This window comes from Trachypithecus francoisi, unplaced genomic scaffold (assembly GCF_009764315.1).
Source record: "Trachypithecus francoisi isolate TF-2019V2 unplaced genomic scaffold, Tfra_2.0 Lachesis_group8, whole genome shotgun sequence".
Taxonomy (NCBI): Eukaryota; Metazoa; Chordata; class Mammalia; order Primates; family Cercopithecidae; genus Trachypithecus; species Trachypithecus francoisi.
Genome location: NW_022681473.1, coordinates 62,768,242 through 62,785,076, shown reverse-complemented (window position 1 = coordinate 62,785,076; position 16,835 = coordinate 62,768,242). Strand labels below are relative to the sequence as shown.

General features: G+C 43.7%; 1 protein-coding gene and 1 non-coding gene across 5 annotated transcripts in view; both read left to right on the top strand.

The window, feature by feature from the left end:
- Nucleotides 1-16,835, top strand: part of NUMA1 (nuclear mitotic apparatus protein 1) — an 82,319-nt gene that overhangs the window by 20,282 nt on the left and 45,202 nt on the right. The window lies entirely within an intron of this gene.
- LOC117081817 lies at nt 14,695-14,806 on the top strand. Its single transcript, XR_004436300.1, has one exon. It is a non-coding gene; the product is annotated as a U6 spliceosomal RNA (small nuclear RNA).

Genomic DNA, 16,835 nt, shown 5'->3' with positions numbered 1-16,835 from the left:
AGAGTAGTGCATAGGAAATCTTTTGGTGTTGCAACACCAAACACTTCATTTGAGTGTTTTGGGCTCTTTCCTTTGGGATTATATACCAGACCTATACTGCATATAAATTTATTAGAAAATGAGCCACACACTGTAACATAGCCATGCTCTGGCTGTGGCCAATTAGACCATCACTAATCCCCACTGAGAAGCTTTTCTTTTTTTGTTTTGGGACAGGGTCTTGCTCTATCACCCAGATTCTGGAGTGCAGTGGTGCGATCATAGCTCACTGCAACCTGGAACTCCTTGGTTCAAGGGGTCCTCCTGCCTCAGCCTCCCAAGTAGCTGGAACTACAGACACACACCCCTGTGCCTGGCTAATTTTTAATTTTTTAATTTTTTTAGACAGAGTCTTGCTGTGTCGCCAGGCTGGAGTGCAGTGGCATGATCTCGGCTCACTGCAGCCTCCAACTCCCTGGTTCCAGTGATTCTCCTGCCTCAGCTTCCTGAATAGCTGGGTTTACAGGTACATGCCACCACGGCCAGCTAATTTTTGTAATTTTAGTAGAGATGGGGTTTCACCATGTTGGCCAGGATAGTCTCGATTCTCCTAACCTCGTGATCCGCCCACCTTGGCCTCCCAAAATGCTGGGATTACAGGTGTGGGCTACCGTGCCTAGCCTAATTTTTTTTATTTTTTGTAGCGATGGGGACTCGCTCGGCCTCCCAAAGTACTGGGATTGCAGGCCTGAGCCACTGTGCCCAGACTTGAACTTTTCTTGTTTTTTTTTGTGTGTGTGTGTTTTGTTTTTTTTGACATGAAGTCTCGCTCTGTCTCCCAGGCTGGAATGTGGTGGTGCAATGACGGTTCACCACAGCCTTGGCCTCCCAGGCTCAAGCAGTCCTCCCACCTCAGCCTCCCGAGTATCTGGGACTATAGGTGTGTGCCACCCCAGCTGGCTATTTTTGTGATTTTTGTAGAGATGGAATCTTGCCATGTTGCCCAGGCTGGTCTCAAACTCCTCGGCTCAAGCAGTCCACCCACTTCAGCCTCCCAAGGTACTGGGATTACGGGTGTGAGTCGCTGTGCCCGGCCAAGTTATTGTTTCTGTTTAGACCCCAGTAGTAAATATTTTAGGCTTTGCAGACCATATGGTTGTAACTACTCACCTCTGCCATTGGAGAACAAAAGCAGCCGTACACAATACTTAAATGAATGGGCGTGGCTATGTTTTAGTAAAACCTGATTTACAAAATATGGGCTACTAACTTACAGGCTATAGTTTGCTGGCTGCTGGTAGGGGGAAGTACACTTGACAAAAAGAGGCCTAGTTTTGATGGGAAATTGTTAAAAAAAAAAAAAAGCTCTGATGTCTGCTACTTACTGGTTGTGTTATTCTAGCATCTCTGAACCCTCATGTTTAAAATCAAAATGGTAATACCTTTCATAAGAAATAAGAATGAACAGTTGCACATGTGAGGAGATGTTTAACTTTTCTGGAAATAAGATATAAATTAAAACAATAATATGTTCTATCTTATATATTGATAAAATATGTTGGTAGAAGGGTGTAGATGGGAATTTTTATCCTCTGTTGGTGAGACTATAAAATAGTACACAATTTTAGATGGTAACTTGGGAATGTCTTTTAACATTTAAAATACACAAGCTTTTCAACCCATCAATTCTAATTATTAGTATATATTCTAGAGAAATATTAGCTTGTGTGTAAAATTAGAGATGTGCTGCCAGTGTTATCAATGCAGCATTCTTTGACATGGCAAAACACTGTGAACAACTTAAATGTCCAGATGTAGCAAAATGGGAAAAAAAAGTTGTGGCACATTCTTACCATAGGATCTTTTTAAGCTTTTATTTTATTTTATTTTATTTTATTTTATTTATTTATTTTTTTTTTGAGACGGAGTCTCGCTCTGTCGCCCAGGCTGGAGTGCAGTGGCCGGATCTCAGCTCACTGCAAGCTCCGCCTCCCAGGTTTATGCCATTCTCCTGCCTCAGCCTCCCGAGTAGCTGGGACTAGAGGCGCCCGCCACCTTGCCCGGCTAGTTTTTTGTATTTTTTAGTAGAGACGGGGTTTCACCCTGTTAGCCAGGATGGTCTCGATCTCCTGACCTCGTGATCCGCCCGTCTCGGCCTCCCAAAGTGCTGGGATTACAGGCTTGAGCCACCGCGCCCGGCCCTTTTTAAGCTTTTAAAAGTGTAAGGAATTGCCAGCCACGATGGCTCACACCTGTAATCCCAGCACTTTGCGAGGGCAAGGTGGGTGGATTGTTTGAGCCTAGGAGTTTGAGAACAGTTTGGGCAACATGGTGAAACCCCATCTCTACAAAAAAATTAGCTGGGTATGGTGGTGCACACCTGTAGTCCCAGCTACCGGGAGGCTGAGGTGGGAGGATCACCTGAGCCCAGGTGGTCGAGGTTGCAGTGAGCCATGATGGCACCACTGCACTCCAGCCTGGGTGACAGAGTGAGACTGTGTCTCAAAAAAAATTATTTAAAAATGTGAGGAATCTATTATGTGCTGATATGGAAACATGTCAAAGAAATTTTTACATGAAAAGGGCAAGTTGCAGAACATATGGTATGATTACAGGTATGTGGACCAAACATACATACCTGTATGTGAATATATACCTGTATGTGTACATGCTTAGGAAAAATCGGAAAGATTGTACAACAGACTTCTAACAGTGGTCACTTGTGAGCTGGGGAGTGCCACTGGCAAATGTGGATTGAGGCTTAACGAAGAGAGAGTTTTACATTTTACTCTAGATACCTCTGTATTATATTATTTCACAGTGATAATGTATTTTTTCTCCTTCCCAATTGTTTGGAGAGCTCCCGGGCCTGTCTGCACTTGCCAGGGTTAGGAATATGTCAAGGTAGGCAACTCTTTTCACATCAGTTGAGTTGGAAGCAGGTGCTGGGACCGGAACAGGGAGCACATGTAAGGAGAGGAGGGGGATAGCATGTGCAAGTGGCTGGGAGAGGCAGCCAAGACAGGCCATTTTCTTTTTTTTCTTTTTTTTTTTTTTTTTTTTTTTGAGATGGAGTCTCACTCTGTGGCCCAGGCTGGAGTGCAGTGGCCGGATCTCAGCTCACTGCAAGCTCCGCCTCCCGGGTTTACGCCATTCTCCTGCCTCAGCCTCCCGAGTAGCTGGGACTACAGGCACCCGCCACCTCGCCCGGCTCGTTTTTTGTATTTTTTTTAGTAGAGACGGGGTTTCACCGTGTTAGCCAGGATGGTCTCGATCTCCTGACCTCGTGATCCGCCCGTCTCGGCCTCCCAAAGTGCTGGGATTACAGGCTTGAGCCACCGTGCCCAGCCGACAGGCCATTTTCAATTTACCAGCAGTCACTATCACATGTCTTATCTTGACATTCTCCAAATTACTTCGCTCTCTGTCATCACACTGGACCCTGAGGATGATTCTCTGAGCAAGGGAGGTAGGGATGATGATAAGACCGGGAGCAATCAAAACATGGGACAACAAGGAAAGTATGTTGGAAAGTGTGTAGAAATAGTTTTTTTTGCTTTCACTTGAAATATATCAAGGATACTCATTACAGCATTGTTTGAAATGGTAACAATGAAAATAGCCATGCCCTCAATAGAAAAATATGTGAACACATTATGGATATTCCTTATATGGACTTCTATGTAGCTTTTTAAAAGTATGAGTTAGAATTTTAGTTATTGACGCTTGGGGGGAGATGTTGATAAATTATTAGATAAGTAGCAGAGCAATGTGTAAAGTTTAAACCTAGTTTTCTAAAAACAGAGAGCAACAAAACCCTTTCCAATATATTTGTATTTATGTTTTTTGGGGGCACAAAAATATGTTACCATTTCTCATCTTGTAGGAGGCCTTGGAGAGGAATGGAAAGGGGCTGGGAGATTACCAATTTTGTCTTTTATCTAACTTTTTATTGCTTCACTGGTTTTGAAGAACAAGGAGAGCAAACTTGTGTAAGCAAGAAATGAAGTTTCCTAAACATCATTTCATCTTAATTAATTAATTTTTTTTGAGACGGAATTTTGCTCTTGTTGCCCAGGCTGGAATGCAGTGGCGCAATCTTGGCTCACTGCAACCTCCGCCATCCAGGTTCAAGCAATTCTTCTGCCTCAGCCTCCCTAGTAGCTGGGATTACAGGCACCTGCCACCACGCCCAGCTTTTAAAAATTTTTTTATTTTTGTATTTTTAATAGAGACGGGATTTCACTGTGTTGGCCAGGCTGGTCTTGAACTGCTGACCTCAGGCGATCCACCTGTCTCAGCCTCCCAAAGTGCGGGCATTACAGGCGTGAGCCACCGCGCCCAGCTCAATTTTTTTTTTTTTTGAAACAGTCTCGCTCTGTTCCCCAGGCTGGAGTGCAGTGTTGCGATCTTGGCTCACTGCAACCTCCACCTCCCGGGTTCAAGCAATTCTCATGCCTCAGCCTCCCAAGTAGCTGGGAATACAGGCACCTGCTACCGTGCCTGACTGATTTTTGTATTTTTAGTAGAGATGGGGTTTCACCATGTTGGCCAGGCTGGTCTGGAACTCCTGACCTCAAGTGGTCCACCTGCCTCAGCCTCCCAAAGTGGTGGGATTATAGATAATGAGCCACCACGCCCAAAAATAAATTAAATGATTTTTAAAGGTTAACTTTTATTGTTTTTTAGTGAGTTAATGAAGTAAAGAAATATAAAAGTCAAAATAGAGTTTTAATATGGAATTAATATGTAAATCTTCTTTTGGATTTAAGGGAGGCATCTGGGTAGTGGCAAGAGAACGAGCATTCAAGGAACCAGCTTTCTAGTTGTAGTTACCAACTTTCTGATGTGTGAGCTTTAATTTAGTAAGGTTATTTAATAACTTGAAGGCTTTAGTGTCCTTATCTCTAAAACTAAAGAGCTTGTACAAGCAGATGTGCTTCACAAATCTGTTATCCCACAATTGAGCTACCTTTTGAGATTAGAATATTATATTTCCTTTGTTTTAAAATGCTTTCTTTTTTTGTTTTTTTGCTTTTTAAATATTTTAACACTGAAATTGGGATGTATTTTACAATTAGTAGTATCTTTCAATTGTCAATGGCCATTTTTTTTTCACATTTTTGTTATCTCTGAAATTGAGATATCTCATCATTGATGGTATCTCATCATTGATGATGTAGGATAGTTCCATTTTCAATGCCATTTTTGTTTTCCTAACAAAAATCTTTGCCCTTTCCTGGGCTTCTGTTACTTCCAATCCTGTCAGATTCATTCACATCACTAAGACATTCTGGACTGGGACTATTGTTTGAGTGTGCAGGAATTTTGTACATCTTTTTATAACTGATGGATGTCCTATATGTAGCTACTGTTTGAGAAATCGAGTAACAAATGTGACACATCCAACTTAGTGTTCCTGAGTTTTGGTTTTGTTTTGCTTGCCTTTTTTTTTTTTTTTTTAAAGAGATGGGATCTTGCCTGGGCGCGATGGCTCATGCCAGTAATCCCAGTACTTGGGGAGGCCGAGGCAGGCGGATCACGAGGTCAGGAGTTCAAGACCAGCCGGGCCAACGTGGTGAAATGCAAAAATTAGCTACTAAATTAGCTACTAAAAATGCAAAAATTAGCTGGGTGTGGTGGTGGACACCTGGAATCCCAGCTACTCGGCAGGCTGAGGCAGGAGAATCACTTGAAACTGGAAGGCGGAGGTTGCAGTGAGCCAAGATCGTGCCACTGCACTCCAGCCTGGGCAACAAGAGTAAAACTCCATCTCAAAAGAAAAAAAAAAAAGAGATGGGATCTTGTTGTGTCACCCAGGCTGGGGTACAGTGGCACAGTCGTAGCTCACTGAAGCCTCAAACTCCTGAGTTCAAGTGATCCTCCTGTGTTAGCTTCCTGAGTAGCTGAGACTTCAGGCATGCCACCATACCTGACTAATTTTTTTTTATTTGTTGTTATTTTTGTTGAGACAGAGTCTCGCTGTGTCACCCAGGCTGGAGTGAAGCGGTATGATCTCAGTTCACTGTAGCCTCCACCTTCCAGGTTCAAGCGATTCTTGTGCCTCAGCCTCCTGAGTTGCTGGGATTATAGGCATGCACCGCCACACCTGGCTAATTGTGTGTGTGTGTGTATTTTTAGTAGTGACGAGGTTTTACCGTGTTGACCAGGCTGGTCTTGAACTGCTGGCCTCAGGTGATCTGTCTGCCTCGGCCTCTCAAAGTGCTAAGATTACAGGCGTAAGCCACCGTGCCCAACCAATTTTTTTCTTTTTTTTTCTTTCCTTTTTTTTTTTTCTGAGAGATGGGGTCTCACTTTGTCACCCAAGCTGGTCTTGAACTCCTGGCTCACGTGATCCTCCCATCTCAGCCTCCTGAGTCGTTGGGATTACAAGTGCAAGCCTCTACACCTGGCTTGCCTGGCATGTAATAATTACAGTATGACATATATACAGAAAAGTACATAAAGTTTACAGCTCAAGGACTTTCCACAAGGTGAACACACCTGTGTTACTAGCACCTACATCAAGAAACAGAACACTACCAGCATATTATTCGCCCCTTCCCAGTCACTATCCCCCTACTGTTTTATTTTTAAATGCAGTGAAAGTATACATAGGGATGATGACTCTTGGTTCGTAAGTGAGTGGCTCATGTTATCTCAGGTGAGTCTTCTGGAAAGAGCCCCAGATTAGGAGCCAGAAGACCATGGTTACATCGTGGCCCGGTTACTTTTTAACTGTATGACCTTAGGCAAGGTAAACTTAACTTTTCTGGACTTCATTCCTCTTTGGTAAAGTGAAAATAATAATGCCCTCACCTTAAAGAGCTGTTGTGAGGTTCATGTGACATTATTGGTAAACAGGAAATACCTTGTAAACGGGAAACACTTTGTTAGTTGTAAAGAGCCATGCACAAATAATAGTCATTTTTGTTGAGAGCGGTGGAATCTCAAGCAGGAGAGAAAATGATGATCCCCAAATCTATTCTCTTTATCACCTTTGCTGTCTCATTTTTTTTTGTTGACGTTGGTGTCACTGGCTTTCTGTTAAATTCTCCCAAAATAAAAATAATATAAAGGTCCTAACAGGAATCCCCAGAGATCTAGAATTTCTCCTAAAGTTTTTTTTACTTCCTCTCTTAATGCTGATGCCCACTAGATCTGTGCAAGGCAGAGACCTTGGTAAATCAACAAACTTCAATCGCAAATGAGTACATCACCCATTTACAGGCCTTATAAGCAAGCATGATCCTCTGATAGACACTCTTCTGAATTTATTCACTGTTCCAAATGGAGCCCAAATCCATATCTCTAACCCCAAATCATATTTTTCATTAGTTACTGATTATTTCTAACTGTTCATCCAGTAGATATCTCACATCTAAGACCTAACCCTCAAACTGCTTGCCAATATAGCAAGACTGTTTAGATTTTGGACTTGGAGTGGGACAGACTTGGGTTTGAATCTTAATTCTGCTACTTATTAGCCTCATGATCTTTTTTAATAAAGATCATGACAGGTTGCTTAACATTGTGAAAGATTTATTCTATAAGTCGAGGGTATTAATAGTATTTGCTTGATGGGGTGATACTATGCTCAGATGAATGGAGATTGTTATTGTTACTTTTACTTTTTGTTGTTGTTGTTGTTGAGATGGAGTTTTGCTCTTGTTTCCCAGGCTGGATTGCAATCGTGTGATCTCGGTTAACTGCAACCTCTGCCTCCTGGGTTTGAGCGATTCTCCTGCCTCAGCCTCTCAAGTAGCTGGGATTGCAGGTGCCTGCCACCATGCCCGGCTAATTTTTTTGTATTTTTAGTGGAGATGGGGTTTCACCATGTTGGCCAGACTGGTCTCGAACTCCTGGCCTCAAGTGATCCACCTGCCTCGACCTCCCAAAGTGCTGGGATTTCAAACGTGAGCCACCGTGCCCAGCCACTCTTACATTCTTATCTTGCTTTTTGGCACACATGTTAATTTATTTGTTCACTCAAGCTATGAAATTTAGAGGTGCTTCAAGAATTTTCCTTTTCTCATTCTTCATTTATACAGTTGTCCCTCAGTATCTGTGGAGTATTGGTTCCAGGACTTCCCACAGATGCCAAAATCCTTGGATGCTCAGGTCTCTTACATAAAATGGTATAATATTTACATGTAACCTACACACATCCTTTGTATAGTTTAAATCATCTTTGGGTTACTTATATAATGCAATGTAAATAATATGTAAATAGTTGTTACATTGTATTGTTTAAAATAATGACAAGAAAAAAAGTTTATACATCTTCAGTACAGATGCTTTTTTCTTCTCCAAAATGCTTTTGATCTCAGGTTGATTAAATCCACAGATGGGGAACCCATGGATACAGAGGGCCTACTATAATTGGTTGTCAGGGCCTATCATAAACAGTTTTCAAAGCTACTGTTGCATCTTTATTGTCATTGCCTTACTTCAGACATACATTACTTGTTTGTAACAAACAATGGTTTTTGCACTGCATTCTGTAAAGCTTTATGGAACTATAGAACTGACTCAAGAACCAGGGAGAAGCAGAGGGAACAAGTCTCCAAATACCCCTTACTTCAAACTGTTGTCTTCTATGTGTCCTGGGGTTCTATATAAAGGTTACATTTTAAATAGAGTTAATTTAAAATATATGGTTTGGAATCTTTCATTTATTCGAGAAGTACTTATCAAGACACTCATGCTGTGGCAGCCATTGTACTGATTTCTAAGAATTCAGTGGTGAGCACACAGTTTGTGATTTCATGGAACTTAAGGCAGTGAGAAAAAGATAAATTAATAAAATACAAAAAGGTGTAATTAGAAACTATGGGCTGGGCACAGTGGCTCATACCTGTTATCCCAGTGCTCTGGGAGGCCAAGGTGGGAGCTTCACTTTAGTTCAGGAGTTCGAGATTGGACAACATAGCAAGATCCTGTCTCTACAAAAATAAAAGAAAAATATCCAGGCGTGGTGGCATGTGCCTGATAAAGTACTATTATTATTCCCATTTTACAGCTGGGGAAAATGAGGGCAAAGAGAGAGTAAATAACTTGCCCAAGGTTGCAGAGCTATTAAGCTATAAACCCAGAATTTGTATTAGGTTGTCTTTAAGTTCAGACCTCATAATCTTAGCCATTATGCTCTATTGCTTTCCTCTTGTATCTTCCCTTTCCAGTCTGTACTTCATACAGTTTCCCTTCTGAAACATAGCCCTGATCATGCTGTTCCCCTTTACGTTCTTTCTTTAGAAACCTTGATTGTCTTCTCATCACCTACAATTTCTTAGCATGAGGCAAGTGCCTCACAATTTAGTATTACTTACCGTTCTTCTTTTTTGGGACAGAGTCTTGCTGTGTCACCAGGCTGGAGTGCAGTGGCATGATCTCGGCTCACTGCAGTCTCCACCTCCTAGGTTCAAATGATTCTCCTGCCTCAGCCTCCTGAGTAGCTGGGATTACAGGCGCGCAACCACACCCAGCTAATTTTTGTATTTTTAGTAGAGACAGGGTTTCACCATGTTGGCCAGGATGGTCTCAATCTCCTGACCTCATGATCCACCTGCCTTGGCCTCCCAAAGTGCTGGGATTACAGGTGTGAGCCACTGCACCTGGCCTTACTTATTACCCTTCTTATCATCTAATGCATCTCCCTAAAACTGCATGCCATTGCTCAACTGTAATATGCTCTGTCTTTGCACGTGCTGTTTTCTCTGCCTAGAATACTCCTTTTTTACTTTTTGGTGAAACTCTACTTATCCTGCTCATATTTTAAGTATCTAGCTTAAATGTCACTTCCTATGTAAAGCATTCCCCATCATTCCATCCCATCCTGAGTTAGTCCCTCACAGCTCCTTTAAACCAGTACCTTCTCTTATTTTCCCATTCTAAAGTCTTTCCATGAAAGCAAGAATCTTAGTGTTCTCTTTAGCTCCCCACCTTTCCCACACCCCTATATTCTAAGAACATTGTCTCTACCTCTGTAATGCCTTTCAGATCCACCTGTTTTAGTTCCTACTGCCCCTGCCCTGGCAGTGCAGTTTTCTGTCTGCCTCTACAGCTGCCACCTAAGTCCATTTTCTGCCTCTGGCCTCACTGTTGCACTAGAGTCATCTTTTCAAAAAGCACAAGTAGTATACCATTCTCCTGCCCAGGACTCTTCAGCGTCTTCCACTTCTCTTCAGTAAGTCACCCTGGGTTGTTGGCCCCCACTAGCCCTGCTTGTGTTATCTTACCTTCCTTTCAGCACACCCCAAGCCTATGTTCTTTGGCCTCATATTATGGTTACAGATGTGTCTCTTCCTCTATAAGATTATAAACTCAAGTTTAAAGATTTGCCCTTGGGCCAGGCACTGGCTCACACCTGTAATCCCAGCACTTTGGGAGGCCAAGGTGGGCTGGTTGCTTGAGCTCTAGAGATTGAGACCAGCTTGGGCAACATGGCAAAACCCCATCTCTACAAAAAGTACAAAAGTAGCTGGGCATGGTCCCGCATGCCTGTAGCCCCAGCTACTTGGGAGGCTGAGGTCGGGAGGATCACTTGAGCCTGAGAGGCGGAGGTTGCAGTGAGCTGAGATTGCACCACTCTACACCAGCCTGGGCAACAGAGTGAGACCCTGTCTCAAAAAAAAAAAATCTTTGAATTCCTAGCACAGTATGAAGGATGTTTGTATCATGTTTATAGTCGAATATTCCTGATTAAATTTCATTAATTCTAAGTAAAGAGTAATGTATCTTACATATTTTGGAGAATATGTTTTGATATAAAGAAAGAACTTTGGCCGGGCGCGGTGGCTCACGCCTGTAATCCCAGCACTTTGGGAGGCCGAGACGGGCGGATCACGAGGTCAGGAGATCGAGACCATCCTGGCTAACACGGTGAAACCACGTCTCTACTAAAAAGTACAAAAAACTAGCCGGGCGAGGTGGCGGGCGCCTGTAGTCCCAGCTACCCGGGAGGCTGAGGCAGGAGAATGGCGTGAACCCGGGAGGCGGAGCTTGCAGTGAGCTGAGATCCGGCCACTGCACTCCAGCCTGGGTGACAGAGCGAGACTCCGTCTCAAAAAAAAAAAAAAGAAAGAACTTTGCCTTAAAAGGGATAAATTTCAGTAGGAAAATTGCTTGTGTGAAATTTTGTGCTTCTCAGTGATTCCAGATACATAGGATTTATTTTCTGTCATGGTGATCAGGTTATTTACTAGCACCTTTAAAAGTGTGGATAGGCCAACACGGTGGCTCACACCTTTTAATTCCAACACTTTGGGAGGTCAGTGCAGGTGGATCCCTTGAGCCCAGGTGTTCGAGACCAGCTTAGGCAACATAGTGAGACTTCATTGCTACTAAAAATTAAAAATAGCCAGGCGTGGTGGCGCATGCCTGTTGTAGCAGCAGCTACTTGTAAGGCTGAGGCGGGAGGATCACTTGAGCCCAGAAGTTTGAGGTTGCAGCGAGCTATGATTGTGCCACTGCACTCCAGCCTGGGTGACAGAGCAAGACGCTGTCTCAAAAAAAAAAAAAAAGGTGGATATAGATCTGGTGCCATTTAGATACCTGCATTGCCCTTGCCCTTTTCATGAGCCGTGGCAGAAGCAGTATAAACAATGAATGCAGAAATGCTTTGTACACATAAAGACCTATACTGATGAGAAAGATAGAGGATGTAGCGGAGATGTGCTGGAGAGAGCACTGGATTTAGAAGACGTCTGTTTGAGTTCTTGCTCTGCAGCCTTACCAGTCGACCTTGAGGCAGGTATTTTCTTCTTTTTTTTTTTTTTTTTTTTGAGATGGAGTCTCGCTCTGTGGCCCAGGCTGGAGTGCAGTGGCCGGATCTCAGCTCACTGCAAGCTCCGCCTCCCGGGTTTACGCCATTCTCCTGCCTCAGCCTCCCGGGTAGCTGGGACTACAGGCGCCCGCCACCATGCCCGGCTAGTTTTTTTGTATTTTTTTAGTAGAGACGGGGTTTCACCGTGTTAGCCAGGATGGTCTCGATCTCCTGACCTCGTGATCCGCCCGTCTCGACCTCCCAAAGTACTGGGATTACAGGCTTGAGCCACCGCGCCCGGCCAGTATTTTCTTCTTACTGAGCCTTAGGTTCCTAATTTATAAAATTGGAATAAACCTTGCCTCTTAGGGTTCTTTTGGGAAAATTGAGATGTGAGACACAACCTTCCCTAAAAATCCTGAAGTTTATTCAAATCCCTAGCACAATATGTATTTTAGGGTTTTATTTTATCTGCCCATGTTAGGCACCATTCCCACTTATTTCACTTATTAGTAACATATTGACAAGTTTGGTTCTTGAGGCAATCTACCTTCCTGTTTAGAACTCATATTCGTGTTTGTTTATTTCTATCAGTGATTAAAGGCATTCTAGTGTGGAAAAAGGAAAAGTGGACCTGGACAGAAAGACAGGGGTCTCAGTACTGTGTAGGACAGGGATGATAAAGTAGAGCTATGGGGAGGAGAAGGGGTGAAGACCTAGGTATAGAAAGCTACTTTTCTTTAGGCTCTTTAGACAGATGTAGTTATAAATTGCATTTTGTGGCTTTTATTTATGAAAAGCTGCCTTGTAGTTCCTCCAATCACCTTTCATTGTATGCCATGCTAAGTTGGTACTACCAGTTTCCAAGGACCTCCTCCTTTCAACAGAGTATTAATGAAGCACCTGTATGTGCCTCGCTTTGGGGATGGGTCCTAATAGGGTAACACACAATGTGCCTGTTTCTAGGAAATTTGCTATTTTTTGGAAAGAACACCCTAACTAGTGATGTTTTGACCAGATTCTGAGGAGACGAGTTCTACTAAAAGATTTGTTGTTGAGAATGGTATCCTATGGAAAGAATCATGGGAATTTTTGGAAGTGGAAAGGTACTTTATTTATTTATTTTAGAGACAGGGTCTCACTCTGTTGCCCAGGCTAGAGTGCAGTGGCATGGTCATAGCTCACTGTAACCTCAAACTCCTGGGCTCAAGTGATCCTCCCACCTTAACCTCCCAAGTTGCCAGTACTACAGACACGCACCACCATGCCCAGCCAATTTTCATTTTTTGATATATATTTGCTTATCTGTGTATCTATAGATAGATGGATAGGCAAATATATACATATACACATACACACATATTTACACACACACACAAATATATATACATATATATTTTTGAGAGAGGGTCTCACTATGTTGCCCACACTGGTCTCAAATTCCTTGGCCCAAGTGATCTTCCCATCTTGGCCTCCAAAAGTGCTGGGATTACAAGCATGAGCAACTGTGCCTGGCCCTGAAAAGGTACTTTAGAGCTGATCTGACCCTAGCTTGGGTCTCAGTAATTTGTCTCTGTGACTTGCATTAAGCCACATCGCTAGTGAGTGACCCATCCCCCCTCCAGGGGTTTTCAGCACCAGATCTGGTATGTTTTCTACCATCATGGAGGCTGTCTGCAGCAAGAGTATTCCCCCTCCATTTCAGGTTCTTTCGCATTTCTTATAATTAATTCTGTGTGTGTGAGCAGACGTGCTAGATATCTTCTTATGTTGCCTGTAGGGACAGAGCTGTTTTACTCCTCTGTGACAGTGAAACAGGGTGGAGAGGTTCTTAGCTGTTTTGTAGAAAGGCCTTCTTGAGAGAGAACTGAGTGGGCCTGTTGGATGTTATAATGAATCCTCTCTGGGTTTTGATTTGCCCTCTGCTTTTCTCCCCAAGAAGCCTCAGGCTTACCAACACTGCCTCATTAATCAGCCACTATCCTCTGGAGAGGGAGAATGAGGCCATGGTAAATAAGCTCAAGGTCAGGCTCCTGAAACAGCAGTCCTTCCCTTTAGCACCAGCGTTTCCTTACAGCCTCCCCCTCTCACCCTTGAGATATTGCCACATCCCTTCTAGTAGAAGACTTTTCTTGGTGGTTGCTGTTTTCAGAGGAGTTTTGGTCCTTTAAGGTTTATAAAGCTCTCGGATTCTCATAAAAAAAAACTCTTTAGCGATTAGTTTTGAAATTGGAGGTGTTTGATTATTTTGATTAAGAAGTTGATTTTCAGCCTGGTGCGGTGCCTTCCTCCTGTAATTCCAGCACTTTGGGAGGCCCAGGCAGGTGGATCACCTGAGGTTAGGAGTTCAAGCCCAGCATGGTGAAACCCCATCTCTACTAAAAATACAAAAAATTAGCCCAGCGTGTTGGCGGGTGCCTGTAATCCCAGCTACTTGGGAGGCTGAGGCAGAAGAATTGCTTGAACCCAGGAGGTGGAGGTTGCAGTGAGCTGAGATCGTGCCATTGCACTCTAGCGTGGGGACAAGAGCAAAACTCTGTCTCAAAAAATAAAAAAAGTTGATTTTCATGAGGAAAAGCGTACGACTTCTTCGATTCGCTGAGAATGTGCTAGCTTTTATTCATTCATTCAATGATTGTCTATTTAACAGCTGTAGAGAATAATATAGGCTAACTGGGTACAGTGGTTCATGCCTATTATCCCAACTACTTGGGAGGCTGAGGTACAAAAATCACATGAATCTGGGAGGCAGAGGTTGCAGTGAGCTGAGATCGCACCACTGCACCCCAACCTGGCTGACAGAGCGAGACTCCATCTCAAAAAAAAAAAAAGGATAATATAGGGACAAGGTAGACAACTTACTATTTACATGACTAAAATCATGTAAGTCACCTAATTCCTGAGCCTCAGAGCCTCAGATTTCCTCATCTTTAAAACTACCCAGTGCTCCCTTCGACAGCATGTGTACTAAAATTGGAACAAAATAAAATAGGAACCATACAGAGATTAGCATGGCCCCTGTGCAAGGATGACATGCAAATTTGTGAAGAGTTCCATATGTTTTTTTAATTTTATTTAAAAAATAAAGTAAAATAAAACTGCCCAATACAATGCCTTCTAGTCTTTTCTCTGTCACTTATGTTCTGGCATCATAAAGTCTATCATTATCGTTGCTGTTACTGTTGTTATTCATAGCTAATCCAGAGCCTGTCCCCTGTGGTCATCTTGTCTAATCCTCAGGACAATCTGTAACTTTTTTTTTTTGAGACGGAGTCTCGCTCTGCCGCCCAGGCTGGAGTGCAGTGGTTCAATCTCGGCTCAGTGCAGCCTCTGCCTCCCGGGTTCACGCCATTCTCCTGCCTCAGCCTCCTGAGTAACTGGGACTACAGATGTCTGCCATCACACCTATTTTTAGTAGAGACAGGTTTTCACCGCGTTAGCCAGGATGATCTCCATCTCCTGACCTCAAGTGATCCACCCGCCTCAGCCTCCCAAAGTGCTGGGATTACAAGCGTGAGCCACCGCGCCTAGCTGACAAATCTGTAACTTTATAGACCTGCCTGGCAGAGTGGAGGGTTTGGGTAAGGGAATAATGACTCTAGAAGCTAGAACTCTAGAAGTTGCAGGTCATGGAGGGCCTTGAGTGCCAGGCTAATTATTTATGTTACAATCATCCCATGGGGATGATTGGGGACTTGAACTCTCCTAGTATTTATTTGCTTTTGTTTTTTGAGACATGTCTTGCTCTGTTGCCCAGGCTAGAGTGCAGTGGCATGATCATAGCTCACTATAACCTCAAACTCCTGGACTCAAGCAGTCCTCCCACCTCAGCCTCCTGAGTAGCTAGGACTACAGGCGCACACCACCATGTCCGGCTAATTCTTTTATTTTTTTGTAGAGACGGGGATCTCGCTATATTACCCAGGCTGGTCTTGAACTCCTGAGGAATTTGAACTCCTGAGCTCAAATTATCCTCCCACCTTGGCCTCCCAAAGTTCTGGGATTACAGGCATGAGCCACCATACCCAGCTCCAGTCTTTTTTTGTTTAAACTTTCAAAAATGATAATATAAATCCTGGTGCGATGGCATATGCCTGTAGTCCCAGCTACTCAGGAGACTGAGGCAGGGGCATCACCTGACCCTTTGAAATAACCTTTGTGCTCCTAACCAGTCACCACCCTCCTCCAACCTCTATCTGAACTCTACTGAAATTTATTTATTTATTTTAATTTAAAATTATTTATTTTTTCTTTTTTTGTGACAGAGTCCCACTCTGTCACCCAGACTGAAGTGAAGTGGCACAGTCTCAGCTCACTGCAACCTCCTCCTCCCGGATTCAAGTGATTCTTGCCTCAGCCTCCCAAGTAGCTGAGATTACAGGCTCCTGCCACCACACTCAGCTAATTTTTGTATTTTTAGTAGACATGGGATTTTGCCACGTTGGAAAGTCTGGTCTTGAACTCTTGAGCTCAAGCGATCTGCCCGCCTCAACCTCCCAAAGTTCTGGGATTAAGGCGTGAGCCACTGTGCCCAGCCCGCCCTACCAAATTTAAAGTGATTTCTTTCCTTCCTTCCTTCCCTTCTCTTTTCCTTCCTTTGTTCCTTTCTCTCTCTCTCTCTCTTTCCCTCTCCCTCTCCCTCCCCCACCCCCACGCCTTTCTTTTCTTCTCTTTTTCTTTCTTTTTTTGAGACGGAGTTTCACCCTTGTTGCCCAGGGTAGAGTGCAATGGCACGATCCTGGCTCACCACAACCTCTGCCTCCCGGGTTCAAGCGATTCTCCTGCCTCAGCCTCCTGAGTAGCTGGAATTACAGGTATGCAGCACCACACCCAGCTAATTTTGTAATTTTAGTAGAGATGGGGTTTCTCCATCTTGGTCAGGCTGGTCTCGAATTCCCGACCTCAGGTGATCTGCCTGCCTCGGCCTCCCAAAGTGCTGGGATTACAGGCATAAGCCACCATGCCCGGCCCTTCTCTTTTTCTAGAAAGGTTTTACCACTCCTTTCCCACTCTTTTGGGGACAGTAAGAATCAGGCAGGAGCCATGTGGCTGCCTGCTGCCTGTCTAGGCTGTGAGAGGAGCTGTCGAAATT